The following is a 16,753-nucleotide window of genomic DNA, read 5'->3' on the forward strand; positions in this document are numbered from 1 at the left end:
TACATCTGTCAACACCCATATGAAACAGAACTGTAAACAGATTTACTTTTTCTATATTTTACAAATCACTCCCCTTTTAAACTGTATTCTTGTTTTACTGTCCAATAGTATTTCATACCTGTTTTTCATTTATTCTCTTATTTTTAATAACTACAATGATCATATAAATGTGTTCCTCGGAAATACTTGTTTACATAAATGGTAACCAAACCATTTGAGACCCACTGAGATAGCTTAAGTTAACTATCTAAACCAGGGGCGGACTGGCCATCTGTAGAATCTGGAGAATCACAGAACGGCCGGTCTTCAAAGGCCGTTGACGGCCGGCTCGGTTCGCTGATGACCAGCACCATCATTGAAGTTGCGCTGACAGGCGACAGAGGTACACCGTTTCCCCGCAGCGAGGCTCCCCCCCCCGTTGACAGTTCACTAGCACCCCCCCCATCCCCCCTGACAATTCACTAGCAAAACCAAAATCGGCAAAGTGGCAGGGCTTGCCTGCCCTGCGTTGGGGGGGCACAGTGACTCGTTTGGGGGGGCATGGCCCGCGAATGACCCCCCATGAAGCCGACCCTGTCTGGAGGTAAGCAACACTACACAATTTCACCCAGTCTGAGAGTAAAAGCTTTCTCGAAGGTTCGTTTTGCTTTCTTACAACGTTACGTTAATGTTAACTTTATGCTACGAGGCTATTGCTACTTCCCTTAACAAGAGCTAGCTGTCTTAGCAGTTAGCAGCTAACGTTTTCTGCAGATTGTGTTTCCCCTGAAAAACGTGATGTAGTTATTTAAGGGTAAGTTAACTGGTAACACTTTACAATAAGGTACACAACATGTGCTTAGTTAATGAGTAGTGAATAAGGAACAACTAGATAGTTAATGGTTAGTAAATGAGGAGTTCCTGAGTGACTGCGATTGAAGAACTGATGGTTAGTTACTGGTAAACAGACTGGGGGGTACTGTATTAATGAATGATTCATTAATGATTAGTTAATGAGTTACTTTGATTGAAGAACTGATGGTTTGTTACTGGTTAACAGACTTGGGGGCACTGAGTTTCCTGTCCTGTTTTTGTAGTGATGTGACGTGCAACATGGATGTTAAAGGACCTGGTGTGTTTGTGGTCCTCAGGTATGTTTATATTATATTTGATTACTCAAAGATACCATGTTTTCCGGACTATAAGTCGCTTTTTTTTTACCTGTCTGGCTGTATCCTGCGACTTATACTCCGAAGCGACTTATTTATTGAATTTTGTCTGACTGCGTTCAAACTCCGGCCAATAGATGGCACAATATACAATCGTGATAATTGAACACTGCTTTACCACCGAAGAAGAAAAAAGTCACGGCAACTGGGATTGCGGTCGAATAGTCCAAAAATCAGCTCCTAAATTCTAACCCTATCGTCTATTCCTTGACCTCTGAGTGAAACGTCACGGGGTTAAGGGATAGTGGATAGGAGAATTCAAAAGGATTTAGGAGAAGAGACTGCGGTACTTTAGAGAATCGGACTGCACTTTCACTATCCGACGTGTTTATGATGCGCCAGCGGAGGTCATAAATGTGCGTCTGCTGCTGTGGGGAAACTATGGAAACTACAGTTTTCTATACAGCGGACTACAACATGGATGTTTAATAAGAACGAGGGACTACTGTAAACTCATCTAGAGACTCTGCACCGTGCTCTGATGCTGTTGTTTTATGCTTTATGAACGTGGACAACAGAGAAACATATTCTTCATCATGACCAAAGTTGGAATTGAAATAAAAAAGGAAAGTGAAACTTATGCTCGTCACCCTCTCCCTCCGGTCCACATTAATACAAATGATCCCAATACGTATGATTGTATGAAAAGATCTTAAAATCAATACAAATGTATTTATTATAAACTTTGGTCCTTAACATCTATCACTGTGTATATCACCATTCAAACATCTTTTAAAAGTTGAACAAACCCCACACAGCTCAGTAAAGACTGTGAAATGTTGACTTTATTTGATCATTTCAGTAAAAACTAACGTTTGTGGTGCCGAGAGACGGGAGTCGGAGGCGGGGTATCGAATGAACAAGCTAGACCTTTATTTTGCATCTGAACTTCATGTCAACAACAACATGCACCAGGAGAAGAATACCGGCGGAAACACTAAGTCCGCCTCACTCAAATGTCCGTGCGGAACAATACCTCAACCCCTAGATCTGTGGGTAGATAATGTCAATCACCACACAAGCCCCCCCAGAATTCACCCATAGTCAAAATCCTCGTGCCTGGGAGGAAGTACCACCCGACCCCGGCGCGTACGGACCACAGGGGCCGAGGAGGGCGGGGCCGCAGGCGAGGGCAGGGGCAGGGGCGCCAACGAGGGCGAGGGCATCCCCACAGGGGGCGGGGGGCGGGCCATGGGAGGACGGCCCCGACGTGGGGGCAAAGCCAACTCCAACGGCCTGGAAACGTCCACGTGAGCAGGCTTAACCCGATCAACAGACACAGTCTCAGGCCTGCCACCAACGTCCACCACCAGGCTCTTGTCCCCGTGACGTATGACCCTGAACGGACCGTCGTACGGGGGGCGCAGGGGGCCGCGGTGGGCGTCGTGGCGAATAAAAACGAAATCCGCCGACCGTAATCCGGGGGACACCCGGAAAGCTGGGCTGCTGTGCTGCGACGTTGGGACGGGCGTGAATGTCCCGGCGGCCTCCAGCAGGGAGGAGCGCTGCCCGGCCGCAGACCAGGGCACAGTGGCGGTGGGAATGAATTCCCCGGGGACCCGTAGCGTCTGGCCATAAACGAGCTCCGCCGACGAGGACTGCAGGTCTTCTTTGGGGGCACACCTGAGGCCGAGCATAACCCATGGGAGCTTATCCACCCAGTTGCCGTCTGTCAAGCCGGCACGCAGCGACGCCTTCATGGACCGGTAAAACCGCTCACACAATCCGTTAGCCTGGGGGTGATAAGCGGTGGTGCGGTGCAGCTTGACCCCCAAACCCACAGCAACAGCGTTCCACAGCTCCGAGGTGAACTGAGAACCGCGGTCAGAGGAGAGGTCAGACGGGGTCCCGAAACGCGCCACCCACGTGCCGATGAAAGCGCGGGCGACGTCGGAAGCTGACGTCGAGGTGAGGGGAACGGCCTCGGGCCAGCGGGTCGTCCTGTCCACCATCGTAAACAGGTAGGTGAAACCGTGAGAGGGGGGAAGCGGACCTACGAGGTCGACATTGACATGGTCAAACCTCCTCTCAGGAACCGCAAAAAGTTCAAAAGGGGCCCTAGTATGGCGGTGGACTTTGGCCCGTTGACAGGCCACGCATGAGTCGACCCAGGACCTCACGTCCTTCTTAAGCCCCTGCCACACGAACTTCTGCGACAACAACCTCACGGACGGCTTCCTACCGGGGTGGGAAAGATTGTGAACCGCCTCAAAAACGGGTCGGCGCCAGTCCGCAGGGACCAGCGGCCGAGGCTGGCCCGTGGAGACGTCACACCACAGCTTCGCGCCCGAGTCACCGACCGTGACCTCCTCCAGGCGTAATCCCGTGACCGAGGCCTTGAGGGTTTGGACCCCGTGGTCAGAGGCCTGGTCAGCGCCCATGCGGAGGTAATCGAGGCCCAGCTGCACAGCTCCGACAACCGCTCTGGAGAGGCAGTCCGCGACCACGTTAGCCTTGCCAGCGATGTGTCGAATGTCCGTGGTGTACTCGGAGATGTACGAAAGCTGGCGTTGCTGTCGGGCGGACCACGGCTCGGCCACCTTGGACATGCAGAAGGTAAGCGGCTTGTGATCCACGAACGCCGCAAACTCCCGGCCTTCCAGCAGGAAACGGAAGTGGCGCACCGCCAAATAGAGACCAAGGAGTTCCCTGTCGAAAGCGCTGTACTTGCGCTCCCTGGGAGTCAACTGGCAGCTGAAAAAGGCGAGCGGTTGCCAGGCGCCGTCGACCCATTGTTCATGCACCGCGCCCACCGCGTAGTCAGACGCGTCGGTGGTGATAGCGATGGGGGCCCCGTGCGACGGGTGAGCCAACATGGCGGCTTCGCTCAGGGCGGCTTTGGTGGCGTCGAAAGCAACCCCCCTCTCAGCCGTCCAGTCTATGGCCTGGCCGGGGGACTTGTCCTTGAGGGCCTCGTACAGCGGGCGCATCGTGTGGGCCGCCCGGCGGATGAACCGGTGATAAAACGTCACCATCCCGAGGAACTCCCGGAGCGCCTGAGCTGTAGGCGGTCGTGGAAAGGCGGACACGGCCTCCACTTTCGACGGGAGGGGGGCGGCCCCACCCTTGTTGATGAGGTGCCCGAGGAACTGGATGGAGGACAACCCGAACTGACACTTCGCCGGGTTGATAATCAGGCCGTGTTGGTCGAGCCTTGCGAAAAGGACCCGGAGATGTGCCTGGTGCTCTTCGGAGGAGGAGCTGGCGACCAGGATGTCGTCTAAATAGACGAAGATGAATGGCATGTCTCTGAGCGCCGAATCCATCAGCCGCTGAAAGGACTGAGCAGCGTTCTTAAGTCCAAAAGGCATACGCAGGAACTCGAAAAGCCCGAACGGCGTAATCACAGCAGTTTTGGGGATGTCCGAGGGGTGCACCGGAACCTGGTGGTAGCCCCGCACCAGATCCACCTTGGAGAAGACAAGCTTGCCCGCCAGGTGCGCAGAGAAATCCTGGATGTGAGGGACCGGGTAGCGGTCTGGCGTAGTGGCGTCGTTAAGGCGGCGGTAGTCGCCACACGGTCGCCAGCCACCGGCTGCTTTAGGGACCATGTGAAGCGGCGAAGCCCAAGGGCTGCCTGAGCGGCGGATGATGCCCAGACGCTCCATGTTGATGAACTCTGACTTGGCGACTGCCAGCATGTCAGGGTTGAGCCGCCGGGCCCTAGCGTATACCGGAGGGCCCACAGTGTCAATGTGGTGCTCTACCCCGTGCTTGGCGGTGGCAGCTGAAAAGGTGGGCTGCGTCAAGTCGGGAAACTCACTGAGAAGGTGCTGAAACTTGTCACCCTGCGAGAGTGAGCTGGAGAGCCCGCTGAATGACGCCTCGCCGCGGGTACATGTGAACGAGGCAAATGTCAGTGCGTCCACCAGGCGGTTGTTCTTGACGTCCACCAGCAGCCCGTGAGCGCACAGGAAGTCTGCGCCGAGGAGGGCGAAGGAGATGTCAGCCGTGACGAAATCCCACCTAAACCGCTGACCCTCGAAGCACAGGTCCACTGTCTTTGTGCCATAGGTGCGAATAGGGGTGTCGTTAGCGGATGTCAAAGGTGGGCCGTGACCCCCACCGGCGGCATCCTCCACGGTAGCCAGCAGGACGCTCCGCTGGGCTCCTGTGTCACAAAGGAGTCATGCGACCAGAGAGGGTGTCCCTGATGAACAGGAGCCGGTTGGACGTGCCCACGCTCGCGGCCACTACCGAGCGCAGGCCTTGGCGTTTCCCGTTACCTTGTAGGTGCAGGGGGGACGGCACATCTTCGCTTTCGCCCCGTAGCGTGCATGGTAATAGCACAGGCCAGGGCTGGAGTCGCCGACGTCGGCCCTGGAGCTCCTGCTAGGTGGCATGCCAGTACCCGGGAAGGCGCCGCTGTGTGTCGGGGCCAGCACCTCAGGGGCAAAACACTGGGTTGCCAGGAAGAACCGGTCAGCCTCCTCTGCCAAAGCGCGGGGCTCGGTAATAGCCGTATTAGCGAGCGCTGTCTGCACATGCGGCGGCATGTGCCGAAGAAACAGTTCAATAAATAAAAAATGAGGCTCCTCCGTACCCAGCAGGCTGAGCATCATCTCCATATGGTCTGAAGGCTTGTTGTCCCCCAGGCCACGAATAGCGAGCAGGCGTCGGGCCCGCTCCGACCGTGACAGCTCGAACGTCTTCAGCAGGAAAGCCTTGAACGCTGCATATTTATCCAGGGCAGGGGGAGATGTGATAAAACCCACCGTCCGGGTCGCAGTGGAGCTCCCCAGCGCCGAAACGACGTGAAAATAGCGCGCTGCGTCATCAGCAACTCCGCGGAGGGCGAATTGAGCCTCCGCCTGAGCGAACCATGCAGCTGCAGCTGTCTCCAAAAACTGCGGCAGTTTGAAAAAAACGGCGTTATTTGCCATGTTCTGAACAGTCTCGGATCCTTCAACGAGACTTTCGTCGGGGTCACCAATGTGGTGCAGAGAGACGGGAGTCGGAGGCGGGGTATCGAATGAACAAGCTAGACCTTTATTTTGCATCTGAACTTCATGTCAACAACAACATGCACCAGGAGAAGAATACCGGCGGAAACACTAAGTCCGCCTCACTCAAATGTCCGTGCGGAACAATACCTCAACCCCTAGATCTGTGGGTGGATAATGTCAATCACCACACGTTCATATTTCTCTTTTTGATTATAATACTGATGAACGTTCAAAACAAAGCACTTTGGCAACTTACCACATACGTTTTAAAATGCTTAATAAGCACCGTAACTTTCATGATATCATTTCTCGGTCATAATCGGTTGTTTCCGTGAACGGCCGACTGTTGTGTGACGGCAAGGCAAATGCCGCGGTCGCAAGGCATTGTGGGGCAGCATTTTCTCCTCTCCTTTAGGTTAGGGATGTCCAGTGGTTCCTAAGCTAAAGGAGGTTATAAAGGAAGTTTGAAACCTCCTTTCCTTTCATTTAGAGAATTCGAACGGCACTTATCATGGCTGCCACTGAGGGACTTCCGGGTCATTTCACTCCGTTAGGAAGGTTCCTAAGCTAAATAGACTATTCGACCGCAACCTGGGATCAACCAAGCCCCCAGGAAGTGCGCCGGACTCAGATGAAAATATTCGTGGTAGCCAAACGGCGGTACTACACTTCCTTTTGGTTGCCAGGCCCGGAAACACTTTTTCCCATTGACTTACATGGGGAAAGAGTGGTCTGTAAATCGTTGGATAATTTTTTTTAAACTAAATAAACTACCCAGTATGAACACTTGTATAGCCCTTATTAAAAACATTCGTTGTAAAAATGTGCTAATAACGTTATTCTGTGAGTTATTTCCCTCTGCATTATGAACGCGCATCTAACCCACGGGACCGCGCCGCCCGGCACGTTCATGTTACGTGTTCAGCACTACATGCGTTTATCTTTACCCATGGATGCACAATAAGAACGGACCCATATCGCCTTACTGCCAGCCCACGGAGCTGTAATAATGGATATATTGCACATGTTTGCTGTAATTCATCATTTGTAAAATATTATACTACATGGGCTGTATGATTAAATCTTGTACCGTAAATATTGTATTAAATAAAGTAATATTACCGACGTAGATTAACGTCCCTGTAGCTTCTTATTGCACTAAGAAGCTTATTACACTGTATATATATATATTTATATATATACATATGTATATATATACATATATATACATATATACATATATATACATATACATATGTATATATATATACATATATACATATATATATACATATACATATGTATATATATACATACATATACATATGTATATATATACATATATACATATATATATACATATATATATATATATACATATACATATGTGCTTACCCCTATATTCCACCGGGTCCGTCTGCGCCGCGTCACGTCTGCGCCGCAGTTGTGGTCCGACCTCCTCCAGCGTCATAACCCACCGGGCGCGTTTCAGAAGCGGAGCGTCTTGCGTGCCGGCTCGCAGTTTTTGTTGATTTGGGCATATTTCCTGGACAGGCTACTTTGTGCAGACAAAGTTAATAATAATTGTAATATTCCAGTTATAAACAACATGAATCAAAGATGTGTTGCTGTATTTTAGTGGTGAAAAAATGCATTCTTCATCATAATTATTCTATATATATAATTTACACAGTGCCTGTAAACCGGAGGAGAACGCTAGCATTTCTACGGAGGGATAGGATCTGCAAAATTAGTTTATTTTGGGGATTGACTGGATGCTCTGACCGGTCCACTTCCTGCCCGGCGCTATGCAACGCCTCGCGTCGCGTTGAAAGTAGACTTGCATCCTATCTTTAGCGGAGCCCAGCGCCGAGACGCTTCTGGGACGCTTCTGGGACGTGTTGAAGAGAGGAAGAAAATGGAACAATGTATTTTATTATATAAAGCTTAAATATGCTAAAAACTGTTTTAAAACTCTGAATGCCATAGACATGTATCGTATAGTTTAATGCTTTAGCAATATAAACAGGGTGTATAACATAAATCCTGACATGGGTGCTCATAAAGACCCGTGATGCAAAGTACGCACTTCCTCTTTCGAGGACTTGAACTCTCTATGCACTTCCCATTTCGAGGAGAACATCTGTTATGTATTTCCTCACTGGAAGTGAACAGTTAAACACAGCAACGAAGAAGGACACCTCTAAACGCACCAGCTTGCACGAAAAGCATGTGACAAACCACGTGTCAGACCATGTGACAAACCACGTGTCAGACCATGTGACAAACCACGTGTCAGACCATGTGACAAACCGCGGGAAACAAGAGGATAAAAGAAGACTGAAAAACACTGGAGAGTAGTTCCTCTTCGAACCCAGTTTGAACTTGAACTCTCCAGCTTGTTTAGCAAGCAACGGAAGACGATCGTATTACTTACTCGTATTGAGGCAAAGATCTCGGATATAATAATTATCTGGGCAAAACGCATTTCATTTTTTATTGATGTGTGGTGTTGTAACTTGTGAAACTTTAATAAAATTACCTGTTCACATTTGTGAGAGGAAACTAAAGTCCATGTAGCCCTTCTGATTATTGTTGAATAGGTGACAATTCAGACGGCACTGTAACCTGTTCCCACATAGCTTGAGTCCTGAGTCCAGTTTGATTCCAGTGTCCTGTTCCTTGGCTGAGGATCAATCCCTGACGGAGTCTTGCAGAGACACCAGAGAGAACAACAGGTAAGTCGCACCTAAGCTAACTCTGTTGCTGGATTCTATGTCATATTGGAGGTCGCCACGATCGGTTGATCTTCAATACGGCAGCAGTGCTTTACAGGTATTGAATCCCAAGGTTTCAGAGGTGTGTTAATTAAGGTCTGTGTTTAAAGTCTAAAGGGAAAAACTAACAGGGTAAAAGTTGAAATGATGTGTAAAAACTGATTAATGGAGGTAGTATAGAAAGAAGGGAGTTTGTCGGTACCTCGTGGTGGTGTGTGGGTCACACCTTTTATGCCCAGTCTGAGTAAAAACCGTAACCTTTTAACAGACGCTTCTAGCCGTAACGCGGCGCGTCTGGTGGAATAGCACCCATTGTCTAGAGTGGCCGCGATCGCTGTGAACGCCGCGGCGCAGCCGTAACGCGGCCGTAGCGCACCGCAGACGGACCTGGTGGAATCTATGGGGTTACACTGTAGGTGCGCCGCGTTTGGGGGTGCGGGGGGGGGATTTTTGTGCTAGTGGAGCCCCCTCAGCAATTTGTATTTAGGCTGCAAGTCGACAAAGGTGATCAAATGCTGATGCTAATAATGATCCGATTCATTTGATATTGATTGTCTGCCAATACCGAATCCTGATCCGATTCTTCTATTCCCCAGATAATACAGCTGCACCGTGTACAATAGCTCTATTTGTTTTTGCCATTGTAATTGTTGACTGTAACGTCTATGCCAACCAACTGTAATTTGTAATGTATTTTACCATACTTTAACGGTCAAGTTCTGGCAACCACAGCCCAAATGTTAACGTAAATGTCAAGTTTTCTTTTTACAGTGTACTTATATCTGTACATTTATTTTCAGTTTGCTTCAAGAAGTGGCTTCAACAGACATTATGGACATGAACAAGGAAAAACAAAAAACACTTTCTTGGTTGCCTTTTTCTTATCATATAGTGTTACTGTTTTTGTTACCATTTAAATATTGAATTCTATTTATTACTTTTATTTTAAATCAAATGCACCTGTTTTAGATAATATATTTATTTTTATGTATATCAATGATATTTTTGGTTTACTGTCCTATAGTATACATTGAAATGATTTCAAACCTGTTTATCCAAATAATTATAAAGGAGTGCCTTGGAAATATTTGTTTACATAAATTGCATTTATCTCTCTCGCTCGATCCCACGCCCACTTTGGCTGTGAACTGCGGACGCCTGATAAGCCAACACCCCCCACTTTCATCACTTACAGCGCCCATCATACAGGGCAAATGAAAAGTGTAACCGGGGTGAAAAGGGTGTTACCTTTACTTAATTATGAATGTTGTTACATCAAGGCCGAAAATTAGGATGAGTGCAAACAGTAAAAAATGTTTTGTTCCCTCCCAGAGCTGCCAGCGCAGCGACCCCCCAGATCTGGCGCCCTATGCCAAAAACCGACCCTGACTTAACCTAACAACTTATTTAATTTGTTATCACAATTAATAATGTCATGTTTTTTTTTATTCTTGAAGAGAATGTCTTTTTTTCTGGCATTCTTCCAGGATTAACAAAAATAAGAATAACATTGAGAAAAATCTTTGAAGTAAATGGCTGTTGTTAAACGCTTCCCACATTTACTTCTATCGTACAGTAGAAAAGATAAAAGTATCCAAGGAATACACAATAGAATATATAAAGAATAAATGAAAAATCTCTACAAAAGACCAATACACAACAAAAACTGAAACTTATTGACATAGGTAATATACATCAACAAGGCTTCAAATGTATTCAGTATTGTATGAACATGTTTTAATTGGGGTATGGACGTCACATCCTCTAGGGCAGTGGTTCCCAAACCTTTTGTGCCCAAGGCACACCAAAGGACAAGTAAAAATCTCAAGGCACACCTATTGTGCAAAATAGCCCTTACTGTATAACACGTGTTATCACTCATATCATGTAAAATATCTGTAAATGTGCATAATTATTTACTAATGCCAAATAAAATGTGACAAAGACAACTATATTACTCATGAAATATTTATTAATTAAATATTTCAGAAATTAATTTGAAACTTTATCAAATTAGGCTTCATCAAAGCAGCAACACACTCATTTAAACCAGACCGGTCACAAAATTAAAAATGAGGCAAAGGTAACTCAGCAGAAATTCAGCACAGAGAACTGTCAATGCAAGGAAGCTGCACTGTCCATGGTCCTGAACTACAAATTATAAATGTAACATTTCAGCAATCAGCATTGAAACATGTGCTATTGTATTTTGCCGACTTACAAATTAGTGAGATACATGTGCCTGTCGGGGCGCGCAGATTTTTTTAATCCTTGGTGGCACTGAGGAGAGGGCCACTCGCAAGTCCTGTTCAACAGAGAGCCGTGACCTCCTGTTGTTCTTCATGTAAACCAGAGTAGAGAACGCCAACTCACACAGGTAGGTAGTGGGAAAAAGAAGAAGTTGCTCAATCGCGTGGTGGGAGATGCTTGGGTACTCCGATGCAGAAGCCAACCAAAACTGATCCAGTGGGAGCTCACTAAATTTGAGTTTCAGTGTGCGGTCCACACGGAGCTCTGCGCACTCCTCTCTCTCTTTCATAGTGAGCTTTTCTGTTGGGAATTCCGGGTGGAATGGGTCTCGGATCCAGTCATAGTCCTCGATGTCAGCCACACGTGGAAAATAGCGGTCAAACCTCTCTTTTAAGGTCTGAAGGTGTTCGGCATATACAGCGCGTTCCCTAGCTGCCTGCGGCGCAGCTGATGCCAGCGGGAACATGTCCATGGAGCCCTGTTCCAAAGCCTCGCGCCACAGGATAAGTTTGCCCATAAACCCCCGAATCTTGTCTGTGGATGATAAAATGTTTTCATTCCTGCCCTGAAGCTTGGCGTTTAACTTGTTGAGATGCCCAAATATGTCTGCGAGGTAAGCCAGCCTGGCGCACCACCTCTCATCCGCGAGCTTGTCTTCATGTGGGACAGCGTGTTCACGTGAAAACTCCAAAAGCTCTTCCCGAAGCTCATAAAGACGGGATAGGACTTTCCCCCGTGACAGCCAACGTACCTCTGTGTGGAGGATCAGGCTTTGGTGGTCGGCTCCCATCTCGGCGCACAGCTGGGAGAAGAGGCGAGATTTCAGGGGCCTTGATTTGATGTAATTCACCACCTGCACAGCCTGATTCAGCACCTCAGTCAACTCCGAGGGCATGGTTTTGGCAACTAATGCCTCTCTATGCAAAATGCAGTGGTTTGTCACGATATGTGGGTTTTGTGCTCTCACCTTAGCAATAAATCCTTTCACTCTCCCCGTCATGCTTGCCGCATCATCTGTGCAAAGACTGACGCACATATTCCAGGTCAGACTGTTCTCTTTTAAATAGTTATTAGTTACCCTGAATATTTCTTCTCCCGTAGTATGGCTTTCCATTTCTTTGCAGAAGAAAAACGTCTCTTTGATAGTCAGCATCAACATACCTGACGTTTGCCAGAAGTTGGGCAGCCCCACTTATGTCAGTAGATTCGTCTATTTGTAGGGAAAATCTGCCGCTCGCCTGCAGTTTCTCTGTCAAATGTTGCTCAATGTCTTCTGACATGTCGTCGATTCTTCTTTTGATTGTATTATCAGATGACGGCACTTTGGATAGCTCATTTGCGGCACCTGGACCCAGCATGACAGCTACAATTTTTTTGCAAGCAGGGAGGATGAGTTTCTTCTGCTTTGCAATGAGCTCCGCTAGCATGTAACTAGCCTCCATTGCCTTTTCAGACACTTTCACACAATCCAACAAACGGTCTTGCTGCCTCTGGTTCAGATCCCGCGCTCTTTTGAAGTAGGCCAAGTTTCTCTGAACATGGAAGGGATGTTTGGTTTCCAAGTGCCTCTTCAGCTTGCTTGGAAGCATGTTCGCATTAGCTAACTTCTCCCGACAGACGACGCACTCGGGCTGAGGATTGTTGACATCCCCGGTCCAACTGAAGCCATAAGACAGGTAACTTTCATGATTTCAAATTCTAGCGCACTCGAGCTGGTTTCTCCAAAATTACCTACCCCACCTTTAACTAGCTATTTATTGCAGTATTAAAATACTGTTATGAACACTATACAATGTCTTTATTTTGGTAGATACCAGAATACATGACACAATGAATCTTTGTAATATATTTATGTTCTCTGGTTTAAATAATCATACCAGTATTTAAACAATGTATGCTGGTCACCTGGAATCCTGGTAAGCTTCCAGCATGGTATATTTAATACTATTATTAAACAGGTGACCAGCCCAGTATACCAGCATACTATGCTGGTCTATGCTGTTTTTTTTAGCTGGCCAGGATGGCTGGTTTAGCTGGTGGCCGGTTTAGCTGGTTTAGCTGGTGCACCAGCTAAACCAGCCATCCTGGCAAGCTAAAGTGTCCAAAACCCCTCTAAACCAGCCAACCATTCCAGCCTAATATCTACTGAAGAAGAAGAAGAAGAATAGGGAGGGATGAAACCCTCTTTAATGGTCACACATGCAGAGCACACAGCACACACAGTGAAATTTGGCCTCTGCTTTTAACCCATCCTAGTACAAGGAGTCTAGTACTAGGAGCAGTGGGCAGCTATTGTACAGCGCCCGGGGAGCAATGGGAGTGGGGGGGGAAGGGGGGGTGTCCTGTGCCTTGCTCAAGGGCACCACGGCAGGGCAGGAGGTGAACTGGGACCTCTCCAAGTAGAAGTCCACACTCCATATTTAGGTCTGGTCGGGGACTTGAACCAGCGACCCTACGGCTCCCAGTCCAAGCCCCTACTGACTGAGCCACTGCCTACTGGCTGGTCAGGCTGGTCAATTTAGCTGGTCTAAGCTGGTTTTTTCAGCAGGGACATTTAATTATGGCAGCTGTCAATGTATAGGCTACCAAGAAGACCAACAGTCAAGCTAGCAGCTCTGAGACTGTAATCAGGCACGGCGATGCTTTGAGCTAAATGTTGCTTTAATGAGAACGCTAACATGCTCACAATCACAATATTAACATGCTGATATGAGGCAGGTTGTAGGCTATTTGCTATATTCACCAACCTAGTTCAGCCTGTTGGCATGCCAACATTCACTAATAGGCAAAAAAACAAATAAGGGTTGAGGGTAGAAGTTACGTTTTTGGCCATCCTGCCAATAGTTGGGAAATTGTGAAATGAAATCCACTTGATAATAAATTGGATTGACAGACTGACATTGCCACACCAAGAGCCAGGCCTCTAGCATGCCAAAAATGCTTGAAGACTCCCAGAAAAGCTTCACTGAATCGCATATATCACTCACTGCATGATTGACTGGTTGGATGATCCAATAGGAAAAAATACCGCAACATTTTTTGCATTTTTTCATGCACATTTCAAAATACATCGTATTGTTGAAAACTGGGAGAAATTGTAATCCTAGTAAGTTTTTGTACATTTTGAATAATTCAGCCTTACAAACCAGGAGAATAACCAAGAATTTTGTGAAGCCCTCGTTAAAGTTTCATGCTAATGTCTGGCAGATGCTTTGTTATGAACCAGCCTTCCAGCTTTCTTCAGCCTTGAGGAATCTCAATATAAGAGCACCTACCTAGCATTAAACATGTCACTAATGAGATACTTCAAGTCTGTCTGAATGATCAGACACAAATGATGTAATAACAAGACAGTCACAGGTGATCTTAACCCTCCTATTGTCTTCGTTTTCCCCCCCTTACATTGGTGTTCAAGGTCAAATTTGACCGGTCCTGTTTTAACTGCTATTACATTAACACAAAAACCATTAATCATCACCAAATTTAATTTAACACCCTTTCAAACTGTAAATATTGTATCAGACTACTGGTATACATGAAAAACTGCAGTAAATATACAAAGAATAGTATTGCGTATTGAACATGTATTGCGTGTGCCAGGTTTGATCCATGTGGGGGGATGGGCACATAAGAGGGGGAAATGTGTCAAATTGTTCTGTCTGTCTGTCTGTCTGTCTGTCTGTCTGTCTGTCTGTCTGTCTGTGTGTGTGTGTGTGTGTGTTTGTGTGTGTGTTTTATCTGATCCGGATGGTTACTAATTCCGTTTCTTTATGGCGGTAATTTTTGACCGGGAACACCATGGGTGTTACAAAGTTGACTAAATCATCCAAAATTCAATGAAAGTGGTGATCAGCAATTTTATATGTTCAAATGTCTATTGTGAAGGATATCATAAAGCCTTAATGCAATCGAATGTAAAACAAAAAAGTTATGATTGATGAAAGTAGTAAATCGGTCAGATTTGACCCGAAGACAACAGGAGGGTTAATAAGTGAAAGTTGTGACCAACCGTTTGTTTCATTAACAAGTACAAAAAGTCCTGCAGACATGGTCTATATTCTTAGTTTTTATTTTACCTTAAACCACATATCAACTGTTTACATGTGAACCAATTTGAATTATTTATGGAGGCTTGCTGACCACGCAATGGGAGGCAACACCTGCCACATGCAGGATGCACAAGATGCTAACAACAACAGCTCTCCTGTTTACCCACTACCTGTATTATTCACTTGTTCAGCAGCTGTTCTAAAAAGTATCATTTTTCTTTTTAGAAAACCTACCATGGAGCAGGTTACTGTATTTTTGTCACTAAATTATAGCTTGTGCACATTTATTCAAAGATATACCAGGGGAAAGCTGAAATAACCGTGGAGGTGACCTTATGCAATGCCCCAGTGCTGATTCAAATATATGTTTTGCACAGACAAAGAGATGTTTCATTTCCTGCTGCTGCATTCCACAAATTCTATTGATTCCCCTCCCTCCCTGTCTCCATGTGTTTGACTGCAATTACTGATTGGGGTGTGTTACGAAAGAAAAACCTCAGGAGCTGCAAGAGAAACATATTAGTCAACAAACAATCTTCAGAGCAGAATGAAAACAGATGTTAGAGTTGAGACTTTTGCACATGTTTTGATTTTGCCCTTCACCAATCAGAGGCCGGATGTGCGTACATTTACTTAGTGTGATGTTAAACATTTTTACAGAAACTCTCAATGGCCCCTATTGAGCCTCACACACCAAAACACACAAACACACACATACAGCCCTTGAAAAGCCTCCTCTGTTGCACTGTTGACACCCGCATGAGCTGAGATAACCCTGTGTAAGTCCTGAAATTATAGCCACTCTGTAAGGGAGCCACAGCACCAAACAGAACAGCTTTGACTCCACCACTTTTAGGGGCACTTGACTGAAAAGTGTTGGCACAGAGGAAAATCACTATTATTATGATGGATTTACAGAGTTGTAATTATCTTGGAGAGCACTGATAACTGGCATACATATTTTCTGTCTGCCATTTTGCCATATTACTATTTTGCTCCAAACACTCTGTGTTGAGTAGCCTATGAGATGCTGAGCCCTGATCAAATCTGAAAATGGATCCTAACTGCTCTCACAGTCACACACACCTACATCCACTCAGCAGGAGATCATCCACTCAGCCACATTAGTATACTTTTGGCTTGTGACTGCACTTACAGCATGCTATTGATTTATATGGAAACAGTATTATCCTCCACAACTTGTTTTTACTTTCTTAGAAAAGAGGAAGGGAGTTCAGAGTTACCATGGAGACTAACATTATATATTGGTGTTTATTGTATGAATCACATGTTATGATTATAACAGGGAAATTCGTCTGTTTATTTCTCCAACAGGAGACTTTTACTCAATGTTTTAAGTGGTGGTAACTGTAGTTTATATTTGAAGCTTTACAAGGGAGCACTGGGACATTTTACTACTCTCTCTTTAGCAGATGCGAAAGGTTCAAGTTAGACATGCTTCCTCAGAGAGAAAGAAAAGAGGCACTGAAACACTTTTAAAACACTTGACTAATTAATCTGGC

The 16,753-nt window shown here is 46.5% G+C and overlaps 1 protein-coding gene across 3 annotated transcripts in view; it reads right to left on the minus strand.

The window, feature by feature from the left end:
* osbpl3b (oxysterol binding protein-like 3b) overlaps positions 1-16,753 on the minus strand; it is a 43,591-nt gene that overhangs the window by 26,632 nt on the left and 206 nt on the right. The gene's annotated exons all lie outside the window — the stretch shown is intronic.

This window comes from Trematomus bernacchii, unplaced genomic scaffold (assembly GCF_902827165.1).
Source record: "Trematomus bernacchii unplaced genomic scaffold, fTreBer1.1, whole genome shotgun sequence".
Classification (NCBI taxonomy): domain Eukaryota; kingdom Metazoa; phylum Chordata; class Actinopteri; order Perciformes; family Nototheniidae; genus Trematomus; species Trematomus bernacchii.